At 43.9% G+C, this 18,054-nt stretch overlaps 1 protein-coding gene across 2 annotated transcripts in view; it reads right to left on the reverse strand.

The window, feature by feature from the left end:
- SPIDR (scaffold protein involved in DNA repair) overlaps positions 1 to 18,054 on the reverse strand; it is a 280,562-nt gene that overhangs the window by 21,073 nt on the left and 241,435 nt on the right. The window lies entirely within an intron of this gene.

An 18,054-nucleotide genomic window follows, 5' to 3' on the forward strand; every position in this document is an offset into this window, starting at 1 on the left:
AGCAGCACTATTCACAATAGCCAGGACATGGAAGCGACCTAAATGTCCATCGACAGAGGAGTGGATAAAGAAAACGTGGTACATATATACAATGCAACACTGCTGCTGCTGCTGCTAAGCTGCTTCAGTCGTGTCCGACTCTGTGCGACCCCATAGACAGCAGCCCACCAGGCTCCCCTGTCCCTGGGATTCTCCAGGCAAGAACACTGGAGTGGGTTGCCATTTCCTTCTCCAATGCATGAAAGTGAAAGTGAAGTCGCTCAGTCGTGTCCAATTCTTCGTGACCCCATGGACTGTAGCCTTCCAGGCTCCTCCGTCCATGGGATTTTCCAGGCGAGAGTACTGGAGTGGGGTGCCATTGCCTTCTCTGACAATGGAATACTACTCAGCCACAAAAAAGAGTGAAATAATACCATTTGCAGCAACATGGATGGATCCAGAAATTATACTAAGTGAAGGAAGTGAGAAACAGAAAGACAAATATCATATGATATCACTTATATGTAGAATCTTAATAAAATGATACAAATGAACTTATTTACAGAACAGAAATAGACTCACAGATGTAAGCAACAAACTGATGGTTACCAGACTGGAAAGGCAGTGGGGCTGGGATATATTAGGGCTTTGGGATTAACAGATACACACCACTATATATATAATAGATAAACAATAAGAACCTACTGTATAGGATAGGAAAATATATGCAATAAATTGTAATAACTGATAATGGAAAAGAAACTGAAAATGCGTGTATGTGTAACTGAATCACTTTGCTATCCATCTGAAACCATGTAAATGAACTACACTTCAATAAAAAAATACACAAAATTATGATGCATCTACACAATGAAATATGACACAGCTTTTGAAATGTTTACACAGAAACTATTTATGGACATGGAAAGATATTCATGATACCTTGCTAAGTGAAAAGCAGACAACAAATTATAACGTCTCTCTCTGAAAGAGTAAAAAAAAATGTTTTTAGTGGTTATCTGAGTAGAACTTAAAGGTGACATTTATTTTCTTCCTTTGGTTTAAGTGTTTCCTGTATTTTTCAAAAACAGATACATTTTACTCACAGAACAAGAAAAATTACCAATATTATCTAAAATAAAGAATATAGTCAGACACAAAAAGACAAATAGTGTGTGATTCTATTCGTATGAGATACCCAGATCAGATCAGATCAGTCACTCAGTCCTGTCCGACTCTTTGCGACCCCATGAATCGCAGCACGCCAGGCCTCCCTGTCCATCACCAACTCCCGGAGTTCACTGAGACTCACGTCCATCGAGTCGGTGATGCCATCCAGCCATCTCATCCTCTGTCGTCCCCTTCTCCTCTTGCTCCCAATCCCTCCCAGCATCAGAGTCTTTTCCAATTAGTCAACTCTTCTCATGAGGTGGCCAAAGTACTGGAGTTTCAGCTTAAGCATCATTCCTTGCTAAGAAATCCCAGGGCTGATCTCCTTCAGAATGGACTGGTTGGATCTCCTTGCAGTCCAAGGGACTCTCAAGAGCCTTCTCCAATATCACAGTTCAAAAGCATCAATTCTTCGGTGCTCAGCCTTCTTCACAGTCCAACTCTCACAACCATACATGACCACAGGAAAAACCATAGCCTTGACTAGACGAACCTTTTTTGGCAAAGTAATGTCTCTGCTTTTGAATATGCTATCTAGGTTGGTCATAACTTTCCTTCCAAGGACTAAGCGTCTTTTAATTTCATGGCTGCAGTCACCATCTGCAGTGATTTTGGAGCCCCAAAAAATAAAGTCTGACACTGTGTCCACTGTTTCCCCATCTATTTCCCATGAAGTGATGGAACCAGATGCCATGATCTTCATTTTCTGAATGTTGAGTTTTAAGCCAACTTTTTCACTCTCCTATTTCACTTTCATCAAGAGGCTTTTGAGTTCCTCTTCATTTTCTGCCATAAGGGTGGTGTCATCTGCATATCTGAGGTTATTGATATATCTCCTGGCAATCTTGATTCCAGCTTCTGTTTCTTCCAGTCCAGCGTTTCTCATGATGTACTCTGCATATAAGTTAAATAAACAGGGGGACAATATACAGCCTTGACGTACTCCTTTTCCTATTTGGAACCAGTCTGTTGTTCCATGTCCAGTTCTAACTGTTGCTTCCTGACCTGCATACAAATTTCTCAAGAGGCAGATCAGGTGGTCTGGTATTCCCATCTCTTTCAGACTTTTCCACAGTTTATTGTGATCCACACAGTCAAAGGCTTTGGCATAGTCAATAAAGCAGAAATAGATGTTTTTCTGGAACTCTCTTGCTTTTTCCACGATCCAGCAGAGGTTGGCAATTTGATCTCTGGTTCCTCTGCCTTTTCCAAAACCAGCTTGAACATCAGGAAGTTCATGGTTCACATATTGCTGAGGCCTGGCTTGGAGAATTTTCAGCATTACTTTACTAGCGTGTGAGATGAGTGCAATTGTGTGGTAGTTTGAGCATTCTTTGGCATTGCCTTTCTTTGGGATTGGAATGAAAACTGACCTTTTCCAGTCCTGTGGCCACTGCTGAGTTTTCCAAATTTGCTGGCATATTGAGTGCAGCACTTTCACAGCATCATCTTTCAGGATTTGGAATAGCTCAACTGGAATTCTATCACCTCCACTAGCTTTGTTCGTAGTGATGCTTTCTAAGGCCCACTTGACTTCACATTCCAGGATGTCTGGCTCTAGGTCAGTGATCACACCATCATGATTATCCGGGTCGTGAAGATCTTTTTGTACAGTTCTTCTGTGTATTCTTGCCATCTCTTCTTAATATTTTCTGCTTCTGTTAGGTCCATACCATTTCTGTCCTTTATCGAGCCCATCTTTGCATGAAATGTTCCTTTGGTATCTCTGATTTTCTCGAAGAGATCTTTAGTCTTTCCCATTCTGTTGTTTTCCTCTATTTCTTTGCATTGATCGCTGAAGAAGGCTTTCTTATCTCTTCTTGCTATTCTTTGGAACTCTGCATTCAGATGTTTATATCTTTCCTTTTCTCCTTTGCTTTTCGCTTCTCTTCTTTTCACCGCTATTTGTAAGGCCTCCCCAGACAGCCATTTTGCTTTTTTGCATTTCTTTTCCATGGGGATGGTCTTGATCCCTGTCTCCTGTACAATGTCACGAACCTCATTCCATAGTTCATCAGGCACTCTATCTATCAGATCTAGGCCCTTAAATCTATTTCTCACTTCCACTGTATAATCATAAGGGATTTGATTTAGGTCATACCTGAATGGTCTAGTGGTTTTCCCTACTTTCTTCAATTTCAGTCTGAATTTGGCAATAAGGAGTTCATGGTCTGAGCCACAGTCAGCTCCGGGTCTTGTTTTTGCTGACTGTATAGAGCTTCTCCATCTTTGGCTGCAAAGAATATAATCAATCTGATTTCAGTGTTGACCATCTGGTGATGTCCATGTATAGAGTCTTCTCTTGTGTTGTTGGAAGAGGGTGTTTGATGTGACCAGTGCATATTCTTGGCAAAACTCTATTAGTCTTTGCCCTGCTTCATTCCGTATTCCAAGGCCAAATTTGCCTGTTACTCCAGGTGTTTCTTGACTTCCTACTTTTGCATTCCAGTCCCCTATAATGAAAAAGACATCTTTTTGGGGTGTTAGTTCTAAAAGGTCTTGTAGGTCTTCATAGAACTGTTCAACTTCAGCTTCTTCAGCATTCCTGGTTGGGGCATAGACTTGGATTACTGTGATATTGAATGGTTTGCCTTGCAAATGAACAGAGATCATTCTGTCGTTTTTGAGATTGCATCCAAGTACTGCATTTCGGACTCTTTTGTTGACCATGATGGCTACTCCATTTCTTCTGAGAGATTCCTGCCCACAGTAGTAGATATAATGGTCATCTGAGTTAAATTCACCCATTCTAGTCCATTTCAGTTCGTTGATTCCTAGAACGTCAACATTCACTCTTGCCATCTCTTGTTTGACCACTTCCAATTTGCCTTGATTCATGGACCTGACATTCCAGGTTCCTATGCAGTATTGCTCTTTACAGCATCGGACCTTGCTTCTATCACCAGTCACATCCACAGCTGGGTATTCTTTTTGCTTTGGTTCCATCCCTTCATTCTTTCTGGAGTTATTTCTCCACTGATCTCCAGTAGCATATTGGACACCTACTGACCAGGGGAGTTTCTCTTTCAGTATCCTATCATTTTGCCTTTTCATACTGTTCATGGGGTTCTCAAGCCAAGAATACTGAAGTGGTTTGCCATTCCCTTCTCCAGTGGACCACATTCTGTCCCCAACCAGACCAATTCACAGACAGAAGGTAGAGGGTGGCTGTCAGGGCCCAGGGAGCCCCGGTTCAGGGGATAGAGCTTCACTTCACGAGGGTGACAGGTTCTGGGACATGCTGGTATGATGGCTGCAGAGCACTGTGAATGTACTTCCTGCTACCTGAAAACTGTTAAGATGGAAACTTCTATAATATGTGCATTTTACCAGTTTTAAAAATGCCGTTTTAGTTGGAAAAAAAAAAACTATATATCTCAAAGGCTTCTTAGATTTTGCCTTTATTGTCAACAGTGTTAATAGATAATAATGTTGTTTACGTTATTAAAAGCTTGTGGCCTTAACAATTAATATTACACATTTTTATTTTTTCAACATTTAATAGCATGTACTATTTTAAATGCTTAGGATCCAGCAGTTAATCTCAGAGTTGAGAATGAGGGCCTTGGCATCACCGAGAAGGAGACTCAAAGCTTCCCTGCTGTCTTCTGGCCCCTCGCATGGATCGCAGCAGAATGTGGTGCACAGGGCGGGGTCTGCAGCCAACACCAGGACTCTGGGTCCAAATCAAGAACAAAAGCGGCAAGTAAATGGGGACACGCTGGTGAAAAGTCGCTCTCCCCTTCTCCTGGCAGTGGCTGTTTGTGTAGGTGACCGGACAGAGCTGGGTGACTGACCAGGGCCAGCTGAGGTTGAGAGGCGGCCACTGGATGCCAGGGGTCCCCTGGAAGCTGGGGGCTGGTGGGCCCACTGCTCCTGTCTGCCCACTTCTGCCCCTTCTCCTTCCACACAGCTCCCTGAGGGATGGGCACCAAAGTGCTAGCCCAGTCGAGGCCTGGAGACCCCATGAGGGAGTAACCAGCATTCACACAGTCTGATGTGCACTGACACAACCTCAGAGAAGAACCCTGCATAAACAGAGTCATGTGGTGCCTGGCGTGTTCAGCTCGGCTTCCGTCACTCAGCACAGTGGCCTCGAGATCCACCCAGGCTGCAGTGGCACCAGCAGCTCACTGCTTTTACTGCTGAGCACTGTCCATGGTGTGGATGTGACACAGCTTGTTTACCATTCACCTCTGAGGGACATGGGGGTTCTTTCCAGCTTGGGGCTATTAAAAACACTTGGCACAGAATTTTATGGGAATGCTGATGTTCTTTTCTCCAGATAAATGCCCAGGGGTGCAGCTGCTTGGCTAAGCATGTTCAGATTTTAAAGGGACTGCCAACTCTGTTCCTGCAGGGGACCACATCACCCTACCGCCCTACCAGCAACATATGAGAGACCGTTTCTTCATATCCTCACTAGCATCCAAGGCTGCCACTGTTTCTCATTTCAGTTGTTCTGACAGGAGTGTGGTAATATTCACCTCAGTCATGCTGTGCTTCTACCTAAGGACAGTGATGTCAAACATCTTCCCGGGCATTTATCTGCCATACGATGTCCTCTTTGGAAATGTCTCTTCATGTCCTTGGCCCATTTTCTAACTGGACTGAGTATGTGTATGTTTGCTGCTGAGTCTTGAGATTTCATTATATAGTCTAAGATATAAGATTTACAAATATTTTCCCATGGTCTGTAGCTTATCTTTTCATTTTCTTAATACAATCTTTTGCAGAGCAAAAGATTTTCATTTTGATAAAGTCCAACTTACTGATTTTTTTCCTTTCGTGGATCACACTTTTGGTGTCTATCTCAGAACTCTTAGTAGGTCCCAATGGTTTTCTACTAAAAACTTTATAGTTTTATGTGTTATATTTAAACCTAAAATATTTTGTGAGGTATGAGATTGAGGTTGAGATCAATTTTTTGCCCATCCATGGGCAGTGAGCTGAGACCATCTGTCCTCCACTTGAGTGGCTTTATTTGCACTTGGTCAGGAGTCACGTGGCCTTAATCCCACAGCCCTTCCTAGGTTCTCTCCACTGACTAGTCATGCCTCCACCAGTGCAGCAGTTTCTTGTAGCCATTTAATAAGTTCTGAAGTTGGGTGCCATTCCTCCCACTCTATCCCTTTTCAAAGTGGTTTTATGTATTCTGGTTCCTCTGCATTTCCCAATAAAGTTTGGAATAGGCCTAGACATATCTACACATTTTTTTGTTGGAACTTTAATGGGCATTGTGTCAAGCTGACCCACTCTTCTGGGGAGAAGTAGCATCTTCACGATGTTGAGTCTTCCAATCCATGATGTGGCACACGTTTATTTAGATGTCAACTGATTCCTTTAATCAGTGTTTTGGAGTTTGCAGCATACAACTCCTGACATATTTCATTAGGGTTACGCCTAAATACTCCTTTTTCAGCAACTGAAAATATTGTATTTTAAATTTTGGTTTCAAAGGGTTCACTGGAAATGTGACTGACTTCTGAATGTTAATCTTGTATGCTGGGACTCTGCTAAACTGACTTACTCATTTTAGGAACCTTTTTGTCTTTTACATATTCCTTGGGATTTCTGACATAGACCATCATGTCATCTCATAGTTTTATTTCTTCCTTTCTGATTCTTTTGTTTTGCCTTGCCTCACTGTGCTAGTCAGTCTGTTTAGTACTTTTAAAGCACTCTATCAGAATCTAACATTTAACTTGCACTTATATATATATATAAATCTATCTATATATATAATCTAATGTTTAACTTCCACTTTTAAACACTCTAATATGAAAAAACCCTGATAGGACATCAAGGACAGAGAACATGACCAGGAGCACATGGAGAGTGGTGGGGTGTGATGTCAGCAACGGGACACTCACAAAGCTGGATGAAGGGCAAAGTCACTACCCTATTCCCTCAACCGCAGACAAGTTCTCTCATTCCTTTCCACTTTCTCCCTGCCCCCACTACATAATGAAACTACTCAAAGAAAGGCTGGGCAAGGACAACAAAAAGTACAAACCCAGGCAAACTTGTGGAAGAAAAGCACACACGCCCCTTGCCATTCTGTGCCTGTCTGTCTGAAGCTAAACCCCTAGTTTTACCAACTGGACTGGCCATCTTGGTGAGTAAAAAGAGTGGTACAATACTACTGATTGCTATATCCATGTAACAGAGCATCAGGCCGCCATGAAAAGGGCTGAAGCACTGACACATGATACAACACGGATGGACCTCACTATCCACGGTTCCTCACTATCCACGGTTCCTCACTATAACTCACAGGCACAGACAGCAGATGAACAGCTGCCAGGGGCTGCTGACAGTGGTGGGGGCTAGGGGAGGGAGCGGCTGCTCATGGGGATGTGCCTCTTTGGGAGAGATTCCTGAATTAGAAATCAACTGTATTAGAAATCAGCTGTTCCTTAATTAGACAGTGATGGCATCAAGTCGGGTACTCTGACTTCAGAGACCATGCTCTGCTAAGAACACCCCACAAACACCCGACAAGTGTGGGGATTACTAAACACGTTGCAAGGTTAATTCCATGCATTTTGGGATGATATTTTCAAATTGTAGATAGAGATACTGAAAAAATTAAGTGCTCAGAGGGTAAACTGACAAGGTTAAACAAAGCCACAAACAGATGCTCTAGACATGACAGTGGAGCTGTAAGACAGAGGAGCTGGTTTCCTCAGAAGCTAGTAAAAGGAAGAGAAACTCAGCAAAGCTGGGAAAGAATCAGGGGACACGATCTCAAAACAGAGGTGGAGATGTGGCAATAGAACAGAACTTATGGTAACCATGGTAACTGGTCACACAGCGGTGACCATTTCATGATGTACAAAAATATCAAATCACTATGTTGTACACTTGAAACTAATATAATGTGGCAACAGAATAGAACTTATGGTAACCATGGTAACTGGTCACACAGCGGTGACCATTTCATGATGTACAAAAATATCAAATCACTATGTTGTACATTTGAAACTAATATAATATTGTATGTTAATTATAACCCAGTAAAATTTTTTACGTTAAAAAAAAAGAAAAATAAATGCATACACATCTGAAATTAAGCCTTTTTTACTATTTATTTGCACCATCACTTAAATTTATTATATAACCATGTAAGATAAATTTATAATTTTGGAATACCTCACATTTTGCAGGATATCTGCTAGTTATATTTTTTAAATGTCCTTCCTAATCTTAATTCTTTCTTCAAGATCTAGGATATAAAAATATTAACTAGAGCTTCCCTGGTGGTCCAGTGGTTAAGAATCCACCTTGCTAAATCTCTTCCAACTCATTTGTTATAGTTTTAATTCTTTATAAAGGCTACATGATATTCCATGATGTGGTGTATCAAAATTAATTCAGTATTTTCTTTGTTGATAAGCGTTCATTAAAAAAAAAGTATTGATAACGTTGGTGGCATTTACAAAGGAACAGAGTGAAATTTACATGCTCACTTTTATATTTTTAAGTTGGAATTGTAGCATTCAAACTGGTGAACAAATGCTGAACATGAGTTTATTTTCATAAACAAAGCTGTAATTACTGATTAAAAAAAAAAAGAATCCACATTGCAATGCAGGGGACACAGATTCCAGCCCTGGTCCGGGAGGACCCCACAGGTCACGGAGCAACTAAGCTCATGTGCACAGCTGCGCCCGTGCGCTCTAGCGCCCACTTGTCACAACAAGAGAAGTCACGGGAATGAGGCGTTTGAGCGCCACAATGACGAGTAGTCCCCACTCGCTGAGACTAGGGAAGGCCCCACACAGCAACAAAGGCCTAGGACAGCCAAACACTAAGTAAATAACTAACTAACACAACTTTGGTGATTGAAGTAAAGTCCGATGCTATAAAGAGCAATATTGCATAGGAACCTGGAATGTTAGGTCCATGAATCAAGGCAAATTGGAAGTGGTCAAACAGAAGACGACAAGAGTGAACGCTGACATTTTGGGAATCAGTGAACTAAAACAGACTGGAATGGGTGAATTTAACTCAGATGACCACTGTATCTACTACTGTGGGCAAGAATTTCTTAGAAGAAATGGAGTAGCCATCATAGTAAACAAAAGAGTCCAAAATGCAGTACTTGGATGCAGTCTCAAAAATGACAGAATGATCTCTGTTTGTCTCCAAGGCAAACCATCCAATATCAGAGTAATCCAAGTCTATGCCCTGACCAGTAATGCTAAAGAAGCTGAACAGTTCTATGAAGACCTACAAGACCTTCTAGAACTAACACCCAAAAATGATGTCCTTTTCATTATAGGAGACTGGAATGCCAAAGTAGGAAGTCGAGAGATATCTGGAGTAACAGGCAAATTTCAGCTTGGAGTACAAAATGAAGCAGGACAAAGGCTAAAAGAGTTTTGCCAAGAGAATGCACTGGTCATAGCAAACACCCTCTTCCAACAACATAAGAGAAGACTCTACACATGGACATCACAGATGGTCAACACCAAAATCAGATTGGTTATATTCTTTGCAGCCAAAGATGAAGAAGCTCTATACAGTCAGCAAAAACAAGACCCGGAGCTGACAGTGGCTCAGATCATGAACTCCTTATTGCCAAATTCAGACTGAAATTGAAGAAAGTAGGGAAAACCACTAGACCATTTAGGTATGACCTAAATCAAATCCCTTACGATTATATAGTGGAAGTGAGAAATAGATTTAAGGGACTAGATCTGATAGACTGAGTGCCTGAAGAACTATGGACGCAGGTTTGTGACACTGTATAGGAGGCAGTGATCAAGACCATCCCCAAGAAAAAGAAATGCAAAAAGGCAAAATGGTTGTCTGAGGAAACCTTAAAAATAGCTGAGAAAAGAAGAGAAGTGAAAGGCAAAGGAGAAAAGGAAAGATATACCCATTTGAATGCAGAGTTCCAAAGAATAGCAAGGAGAGATAAGAAAGCCTGTGAAAGTGCTGGAGTCAATATGCCAGCAAATTAGGAAAACTCAGCAGTGGCCACAGGACTGAAAAGGTCAGTTTTCATTCCAATCCCAAAGAAAGGCAATGCCAAAGAACGTTCAAAGTACCACACAATTGCACTCATCTCACACGCTAGCAAAGTAATGCTCAAAATTCTCCAAGTCAGGCTTCAACAGTACGTGAACCTCCAGATGTTCAAGCTGGATTTAGAAAAGGCAGAAGAACCAGAGATCAAATTGCCAACATCCACTGGATCATCAAAAATCAAGAGAGTTCCAGAAAAACATCTACTTCTGCTTTATTGACTATACCAAAGTCTTTGAGCATGTGGATCACAACAAACTGTGGAAAATTCTTCAAGAGATGGGAATACCAGACCACCTAACCTGCCTCCTGAGAAATCTCTATGCAGGTCAAAAACAACAGTCAGAACAGGACATGGAACAATGGACTGGTTCCAAATTGGGAAGGAGTATGTCAAGGCTGTACATTGTCACCCTACTTATTTAACTTATATACAGAGTACATCATGAAAAATGCCCGGCTGAATGAAGCACAAGCTAGAATCAAGATTGCTGGGAGAAGTATCAGTAACCTCAGATATGCAGATTATACTACCCTTATGGCAGAAAGGGAAGAAGAACTAAAGAGCCCCTTGATGAAAGTGAAAGAAGAGAGTGAAAAAGTTGGCTTAAAACTCAACATTCAGAAAACGAAGATCATGGCATCCAGTCCCATCACTTCATGGCAAGTAGACGGGGAAACAATGGAAACGGTGACAGACTTTATTTTGGGGGGCTCCAAAATCACTGCAGATGGTGACTGCAGCCATGAAATTAAAAGACGCTTGTTCCCTGGAAGAAAAGTTATGACCAACCTACACAGCAATATTTTTTTTTTTTTTTACACAGCAATATTAAAAAGCAGACATTAGTTTGCCAACAAAGGTCTGTATAGTCAAACCTCTGGTTTTTCCAGTAGTCATGTATGGGTATGGGAGTTGGACTACAAAGAAAACTGAGGACAGAAAAATTGATACTTTGAACTGTGGTGTTGGAGAAGACTCTTGAGAGTCCCTTGAACTGCAAGGAGACCAAACCAGTCTATCCTAAAAGAAATCAATCCTGAATATTCATTGGAAGGACTGATGCTGAAGCTGAAACTCCAATACTTTGGCCACCTGATGGGAAGAACTGACTCACTGGGAAAGACCCTGATGCTGGGAAAGATTGCAGGCAGGAGGAGAAGGGTAAGACAGAGGATGAGATGGTTGGATGGCATCACCGACTCAGAAGACATGAGTTTGAGTAAGCTCCAGGAGTTGGTGATGGGCAGGGAAGCCTGGTGTGCTGCAATCCATGGGATCACAAAGAGTCGGTCACGACTGAGCAAATGAAGGGAACTGAACTGAGCACAACTTCGTATAAAACAAGTACTTTGTGCATTTCTGTTCTACCTGGGCAGGAACTGCCACACACACACACACACTCAGAGAGGGGAAGTAAGGAATTCTTGCTGCAAGCTGCTGCTGTCCAGAACTGCAGACAGTTCTCAGGCTGGTCTCAGGGCCCAGGAGGTCTTTATCACTTCAACAGTGTCATGTGACCTGCTTACCAGTGTGGAGGCAGGAACACTCACACTCCACACAAAATCTGTCAGCCCAGATTTTCTGATAGATACATACACTTTTTATCCAACATTACAGGTGCGCTCTCATATTTGAAACAAGCTAGCCTCTTCACAATCTAGTCCATCACCACAAATTCACATACCAAGTAGCTGCCCTGCACAGACTCCCCGGAAGACCCTCTGCTCTCCTGTGGGGATGGTCTACGTGGGCACAAGCAACAAATCAACACAACCCTCTGCCAAGTGACTGGGCTCTGAGGCAAACATAAAATGGTAAAACTACAAAGAAGACAGCGGAGGAAATCAGGGCTGCAGAGGTCTTGGGGCGTGGGGTGGCGCCCGGACGCCCAGCACGTTTTGTCCTTTGAATTTGGTGGTGGCATCCTGGGTAGCCCTACAGTTGTTCACTCTACTCTGCACTGAGGAACGGCTCTCGTGTCTGTCACGTTTCCCCATAAACAAGCCTAAGTGAAAAGATCAGTAAAGGAGACACAGGGCGCACACATGTGTCTGTTACTAGCGGTGGCAGAAACTGGAAAGGACACCATTGGAAACAACAAAGAGAAAAGCAACCATTCTTTGTTTATAGACAAGTTTGCATTGGTGGAGAAAGACGTGGAGTAAATGCCCAGCGGAAAGGAGATGTTTAAATCTCCTTTTCTCCATGTATTAACCACCAGTGACGGCGGCTGCTGTACTATGAGCTCCCACAGATAATCCTGGAGGCCTGGTCTGATGCTTCTCCAACATGTGGTCCAGCCCCAGGGCACCCTTGGGACCACTCTCTCCACTGTCAGTGATTCCAGGCGGAGGATCAAAGTCTTTGGTTTAAAAAGAATAGTAATGAAAATAACTATACTATAATGAAAAATAGTAACGAAAATGTCCAGTTCTTAAACGTCATATTTTCATTAAAAATGTTGAACTAAACCTGAGGCATTCAGTGCAATTATTTAGTATGGATCTGATGTTTCTCCTGTCATTCAAGATAATTCCAGCAGAGATGGCTCACTGCTGCTGTTTAACAGAAGCAGTGGAAAACACCAAGAATCTAAATTTACATCACTCCTGACAAGAAATGGTCAGACTTCTGATCTGAGGGCCAGGGATTACAACTATAAAGCAAATGAGAAATTTAACAGAAGTGAATTCCCCTGGAACTGGAAGTAACTACATGTAGGCCAGAGCACCAGAGATGCAGCCGCTGGCCTCTGGAGGACCAGGCTCCAGGCCCACCCTTGACCTGCAGCCAAGTTATTACTTGTCTCAGGAGCTTCCGGGTCTTTACTTAAAAACACAGTAACATGACCTAATTTGCCAGCAGGCTGGAGAGTTGAAGGGAAAGAAAGAAGGACCACGGTGGCAGTGACACTTCTTCTCTTTCCACTTCCACGTCCTATATGAACAGACAGGCATTTTACTGCAGACAAAAAGATTTAAGTGGCTTCTACCTAAAATTATCATATGTAAGATTCTCCAAATTTGAGAAGGCACTTAATAAAAGCAAAATCAAGCATTTGTGTTTCATATTTGAGATGAAAAGGAACATCCCACCAAGCTTCTGAATCACATGGCCCAGTGCCCCACGATAAGGCCTGCTGCCCCAGTCTATTATGCTGAGAGAGGAAGAGGAAAAACCATATACATATATTTTTAATACTTAGCTTTGTTTATTTATTTGGCTGTGCCAAATCTTAGCTGCAGCATGCAGGACCTAGTTCCCTGACCAGAGATGGAATCCAGGCCCCTTGCCTTAGGAGTCTTAACCACTGGACCACCAGGGAAGTCTCAAGAAAGAGCCGTGTTGATATGTGAAATGTCCAGAACAAAAGTCAGTCCTCAGTGATCACTTCCCAATCACGCAGCCTTAGGAGCTGGGTAGGGGCCATGGTGGCCCAACCCACCACCTCCCAGTTCTAAACAGAAGAGCTCTATGCAGATTTGTTATTAACACAGAGCTTGCTGTTTGGACTTCTATTTTTTAAAAGTTTGAAAGCTTTAAAACTGCTGGTCCCCTACAGGTAGATCATTTTGATTTTTGTGAGATGAGTGTGGGGAGAAGGGGAGTATTGAGATTTGTAAGAGAAGGAATGAATGAAAAAGCAAAAAAATCCTGTCCACTGGCTAAATTCTAGACTTACTGTGCTGCAGGTAAATTCACTGGATAAATTACTAACCAGAGTCAGGCAGCAGATGTTTTTATGTTCCTGTATCAGCTGATCTTCCTTCTGGTCTCTTGGATTCCTGCTTTAGCTAAAATCTCTCTGTACTTTTAACTCCACTGGCTTCATTACCCCTTCTTGCCCACTGTTATAATTAACAAGGCCAACTTGATTTCTGTTCTATCTTGGAAAAAAATAAAAACACTTCCAACCTCTAGTTATCATTCTTCTAAATTACTCATCGTACTCTTCCCATTTTGTTTGTAAAAAACAAGAAAAGAAAGAGTTAGACTAATGCTGACCAGAGCTCTACTTTTTAGTTAAATGGAAAAGATAAAAAAGTGGGAGGAGCAAGGGTAGAACCACTACTATGGTGTTTTCAGGTGCGCAGAACCACTTCTGTGTGTGAACTCACAAAATCACAACCACCTGGGAAGGCAAGTGCTACCTGTCCTGCCTGATGCCTGAGTGGTCAGCCCCCAGCGTGCTGACCGATGCCTGAGATGAGACTCACAGATGGTGGTGCGGAGCCCTGCTCTCCCCTCCACTGCCTCTACTCAGTGACCAGCGTCACTCCTGAAGCTTGGATTTTGCTAAGCAAGCCCCTTGCACCAGTCAGGCTGACACTGCCAAAATCACCCCAGTAAACTGGGTTCGACTTAGGAAGAGGGGTGGGTGTCTGAGCCACTTCAGAGATTGCTACTAACAATTCCTTTATGTTTTCAAATGGCCAAGAACTACTGTGACAGTCTGCTGTGGTTCAGACCTCATCATTTTAGTCAGGTTTTCACTGCACGCTGTATTAATTGCTACAGAGGACATGAGGATAAGTAACACTTGGCTCCAGCAAGACAGTCTATTTTTGGTCAAGAGATAACAGGAATGAACTTATGGGTGGGGACGTGCCCTCCCATGGGTGTCTGCCATGAACTGGATGAACCTCACAAGCCACACCCTGAAAGCCTCTGGGTAAAGCCCCACCCGCTCCAGCAAAAACCTCCTTGGACTGTCAGCGCAGCCCCGCTGGCAGGTCAGCTTCCTGCCGACTGGACTGACGTCAGCCCTGCGTCCACACTCAGCCGCCGTGTTCATGAACCACTGACAGGGACAGACATGCAGAGGACCCTCAGGGCAGAACTTCTGTATCTAACTGCCGACAGGGTGAATTTCTTTTTATTGGATGGTTTTCTGAAGCACTACTAGGGCAGTAATCCTGACAGTGGTTAATGCTTGGCCTACACAGTTCAAACGCCTCTTTCAGGTGGTTTGTGGTTCTCTCTCCTCCTCTTCCTGTGATCAACCTGGTGGGCGTATGAGCCTCTCTGTAATCTGCCGGTTTTCCCCTTTGTCAATGTCTCCATCACTGGTTACACAGAGAGATATACAAGAGTTTTCTCTTCTTAAGGGTTGTCCATTGAATGATAAAGGTAAGGAATGGTTGAGAAGTGCCCAGTTTACTAAAGAAATTTGTCCTAGTTTCCCAAAAATAATCTTTACAGTTCAAGTTCAATACTCGACATTTCCTCCTGAGCCTAACTCAGGAGCCCTAACTCCCTAATCGGGTCTTTCTGAGTCATGTGAAATTATGCCTAGACATTCCATTTAGAAACTATTCTTCTCCAACTGGACTTATGAAACATTTGTAGCTGTTTTCATAATGCAGTGTACTTTTGGGGCAATGAATTCATTTATGTCCCTTTAAAAGACTGAGGTGAAATTCACATGACACAGGATTAACTGTGTCACACAGCACAGTTCACTGGCAGTGAGCACATTCACAATGTCGTCCAGTCCTGGAATACTGTCACCATCCCAGCAAGACACAGTGCCCGCCAGCAGTCACCCCCTGCTCTCCTCCCGCCTGGCGAGTACCAACCCGCACTCTGTCGCCATGGGTTTGCCTTCTCTGTTTCATGTAAGCGGGACCCCACAGCGTGCATGCAGCCTTCTGCGTGGACTCCCTTCACTCAGCATCGTGTTCTACATGGGTCAGTGCTTTGTGCCTTTTGGCCAGTTTTTTGAGCATCCTTGGTTTTAGGATTTAGTACATTCTCTTTCAGTGACACTTTATTCTCCTGCCATTAACTGGGTGGTGAACCCACCAGGAACAATTTTTCAAAATGATGAAAGATTTCTTGAGTATGTCTCTTGAAAGAGGATTCCAGCCACAGCAATGAGCAAACCCCAAGGAAAGTGTGTCTCTTTAAGAGGCAGCCGTTTGAAGAGGGGAATCAAAGGAGGAAGTCATTGAGGCTTCTGTTCCCAGGAGAACGCTCACCAGACTCGCTTTCTGCTGAAACAGCATCTGAGATGGTGCCTCAGCAACGGCCCCCAAGCCCCGTCCACTCGTGCTGGACGGTTCCTAAAAGCTTCCTGTGCTGCCCCTCCATGCACCTGGCCACACAAGGGCCTCCAGGAGACAGACACCCCAGGGCCCAGAGTCACGGCAGAGCCTGACCTGGGCTAGCCACCTTCACCTGTTCCAGGCCCTCCTCCATAAACTGGGATCCCATCCCTGACAAAGTGCTTTCCCATCACCCTCAAGCGCGTCCCCCTGGACACAGTGGGGAGGACCCAGGGTCCCAGCCCGGGGCACACAGAGGATGTGTTTCCCGTCTGCACTTGGTCTTTGGACAACTCAGTCTCCATTCTTCCCTCTAAAACTGTGCACCAGTGATTACTGCCAAGAAAGCACAAGTTCAAATCTTGTTGAGGAAAATCTAAGATGAATCCAAGCAAACAACTAATGTCCATTCCACAAACACTTATTATGAGCCTCTCAGGTGCCAGGGATTGAACCGTGCACAGGAAATACAATGGTGAGTGAGAAACAGAGCCTGCACTCACAGAGCCTGGCAATGGGCAGGCCAGCGCGGACAGTGGCCACGAGGTATGCTAATCCACAAAGGTCTACACCATGCAGAGGGGAGTGACTGGGTTGAGAATCAGTCTGTATGTCAGTAAGCCACTGGGACTGTGGGTTGGGCAGCCTGTACCTGGCACAGGCCAGCTAGGGGAGCCATTCCAGGGCTCCTCAGACAGGTGTTGATAATTGCATATTATCACTAAGATGTCGCTCAAATTTACATTAGAATACACCCCTCTGGTGGGACACAGGTCATGAGAAACCCACATAGCCCTGAACACTGGGCCAAGGGAGCTGCTGCAGGAGACAGAGGGCCTTAGAGAGCCCAGATATGAGGGCAGGAAGGACTGGTACCTGGGACAAAGGGTGACTGCTCTGGACAGGAAGTGCTGTGGGCTGGGGGTGGGATGGGGGCTTCTGACCGTGGGTTAGTTTGTGAGCAAGCTAACTAAGCTTGGTTTTGAACTTAGAGATTATTGGTACTTAAATCTGTTACCTTTAAAACAAAAGCTGGCATGTAAACACTATTAATTGGACCATTCTCTGAAATACACCCCCCTCAGCATCCCTAACCCCTCACTCTATCCTCAAAGCTTACCAGTCTCCGCCCCAGGCAGGGGAGTGGATGTCTCAACCAGGGGGGTGGGTCCTCCCGCCCTCACCTGAGTCCTCAGCCCCCCAACTCCTGCGGTTCTCTCCAGGGTCCCCAGATCTGAACCTGCCCTCCGAGCCCCACAAAATGGCTGCTGTGTCTGGCACTCGCTGGTGGGTGTGTTTCAGGACCTCCTCCTGGCTCTCCTGCTGGTCTGTGAGCTCGGGCAGGAAAGGGCTAATCTACCCTCCTGGCATCAGTCCTGGCTCCCTGGAGAATCTCCCCACTCCCACCCCGGAGCAACCGGAAGTTACAAATCCACGGTGCCAGGTCCCTCCTTCTGCCCCTAGCGGCTGCAGAGATCCCCAGGTCTGTACCGCTGCCCCAATCTCTCCCTCTGTTTCAAATATATTAAAAACACAAGACCAGAATCAGCTCTACTCCATTTTCAATTTTGTTACCTCTTCGTTTCTTCTCTCAAAAACTCCTAGGGGCCCTAATTTTCCCTGGGTCGGTGCAGAATTCCTAGTTAACAGGATTTGAGGCTTCATCTGACTGACTTTTTATTTCAGTACTTTCTGATTTAGGATAAATCCCCCAAATCTAGCAGAGCAGTAACTAGCCAGATGCATAGCACAAACAGGCACTAAATATTTAAAGAGTAAATGAATTATACTTTCTCCTAACCCTACTTTTATGTCTTC

Source organism: Bubalus kerabau, chromosome 14 (assembly GCF_029407905.1).
Source record: "Bubalus kerabau isolate K-KA32 ecotype Philippines breed swamp buffalo chromosome 14, PCC_UOA_SB_1v2, whole genome shotgun sequence".
Classification (NCBI taxonomy): Eukaryota; Metazoa; Chordata; class Mammalia; order Artiodactyla; family Bovidae; genus Bubalus; species Bubalus kerabau.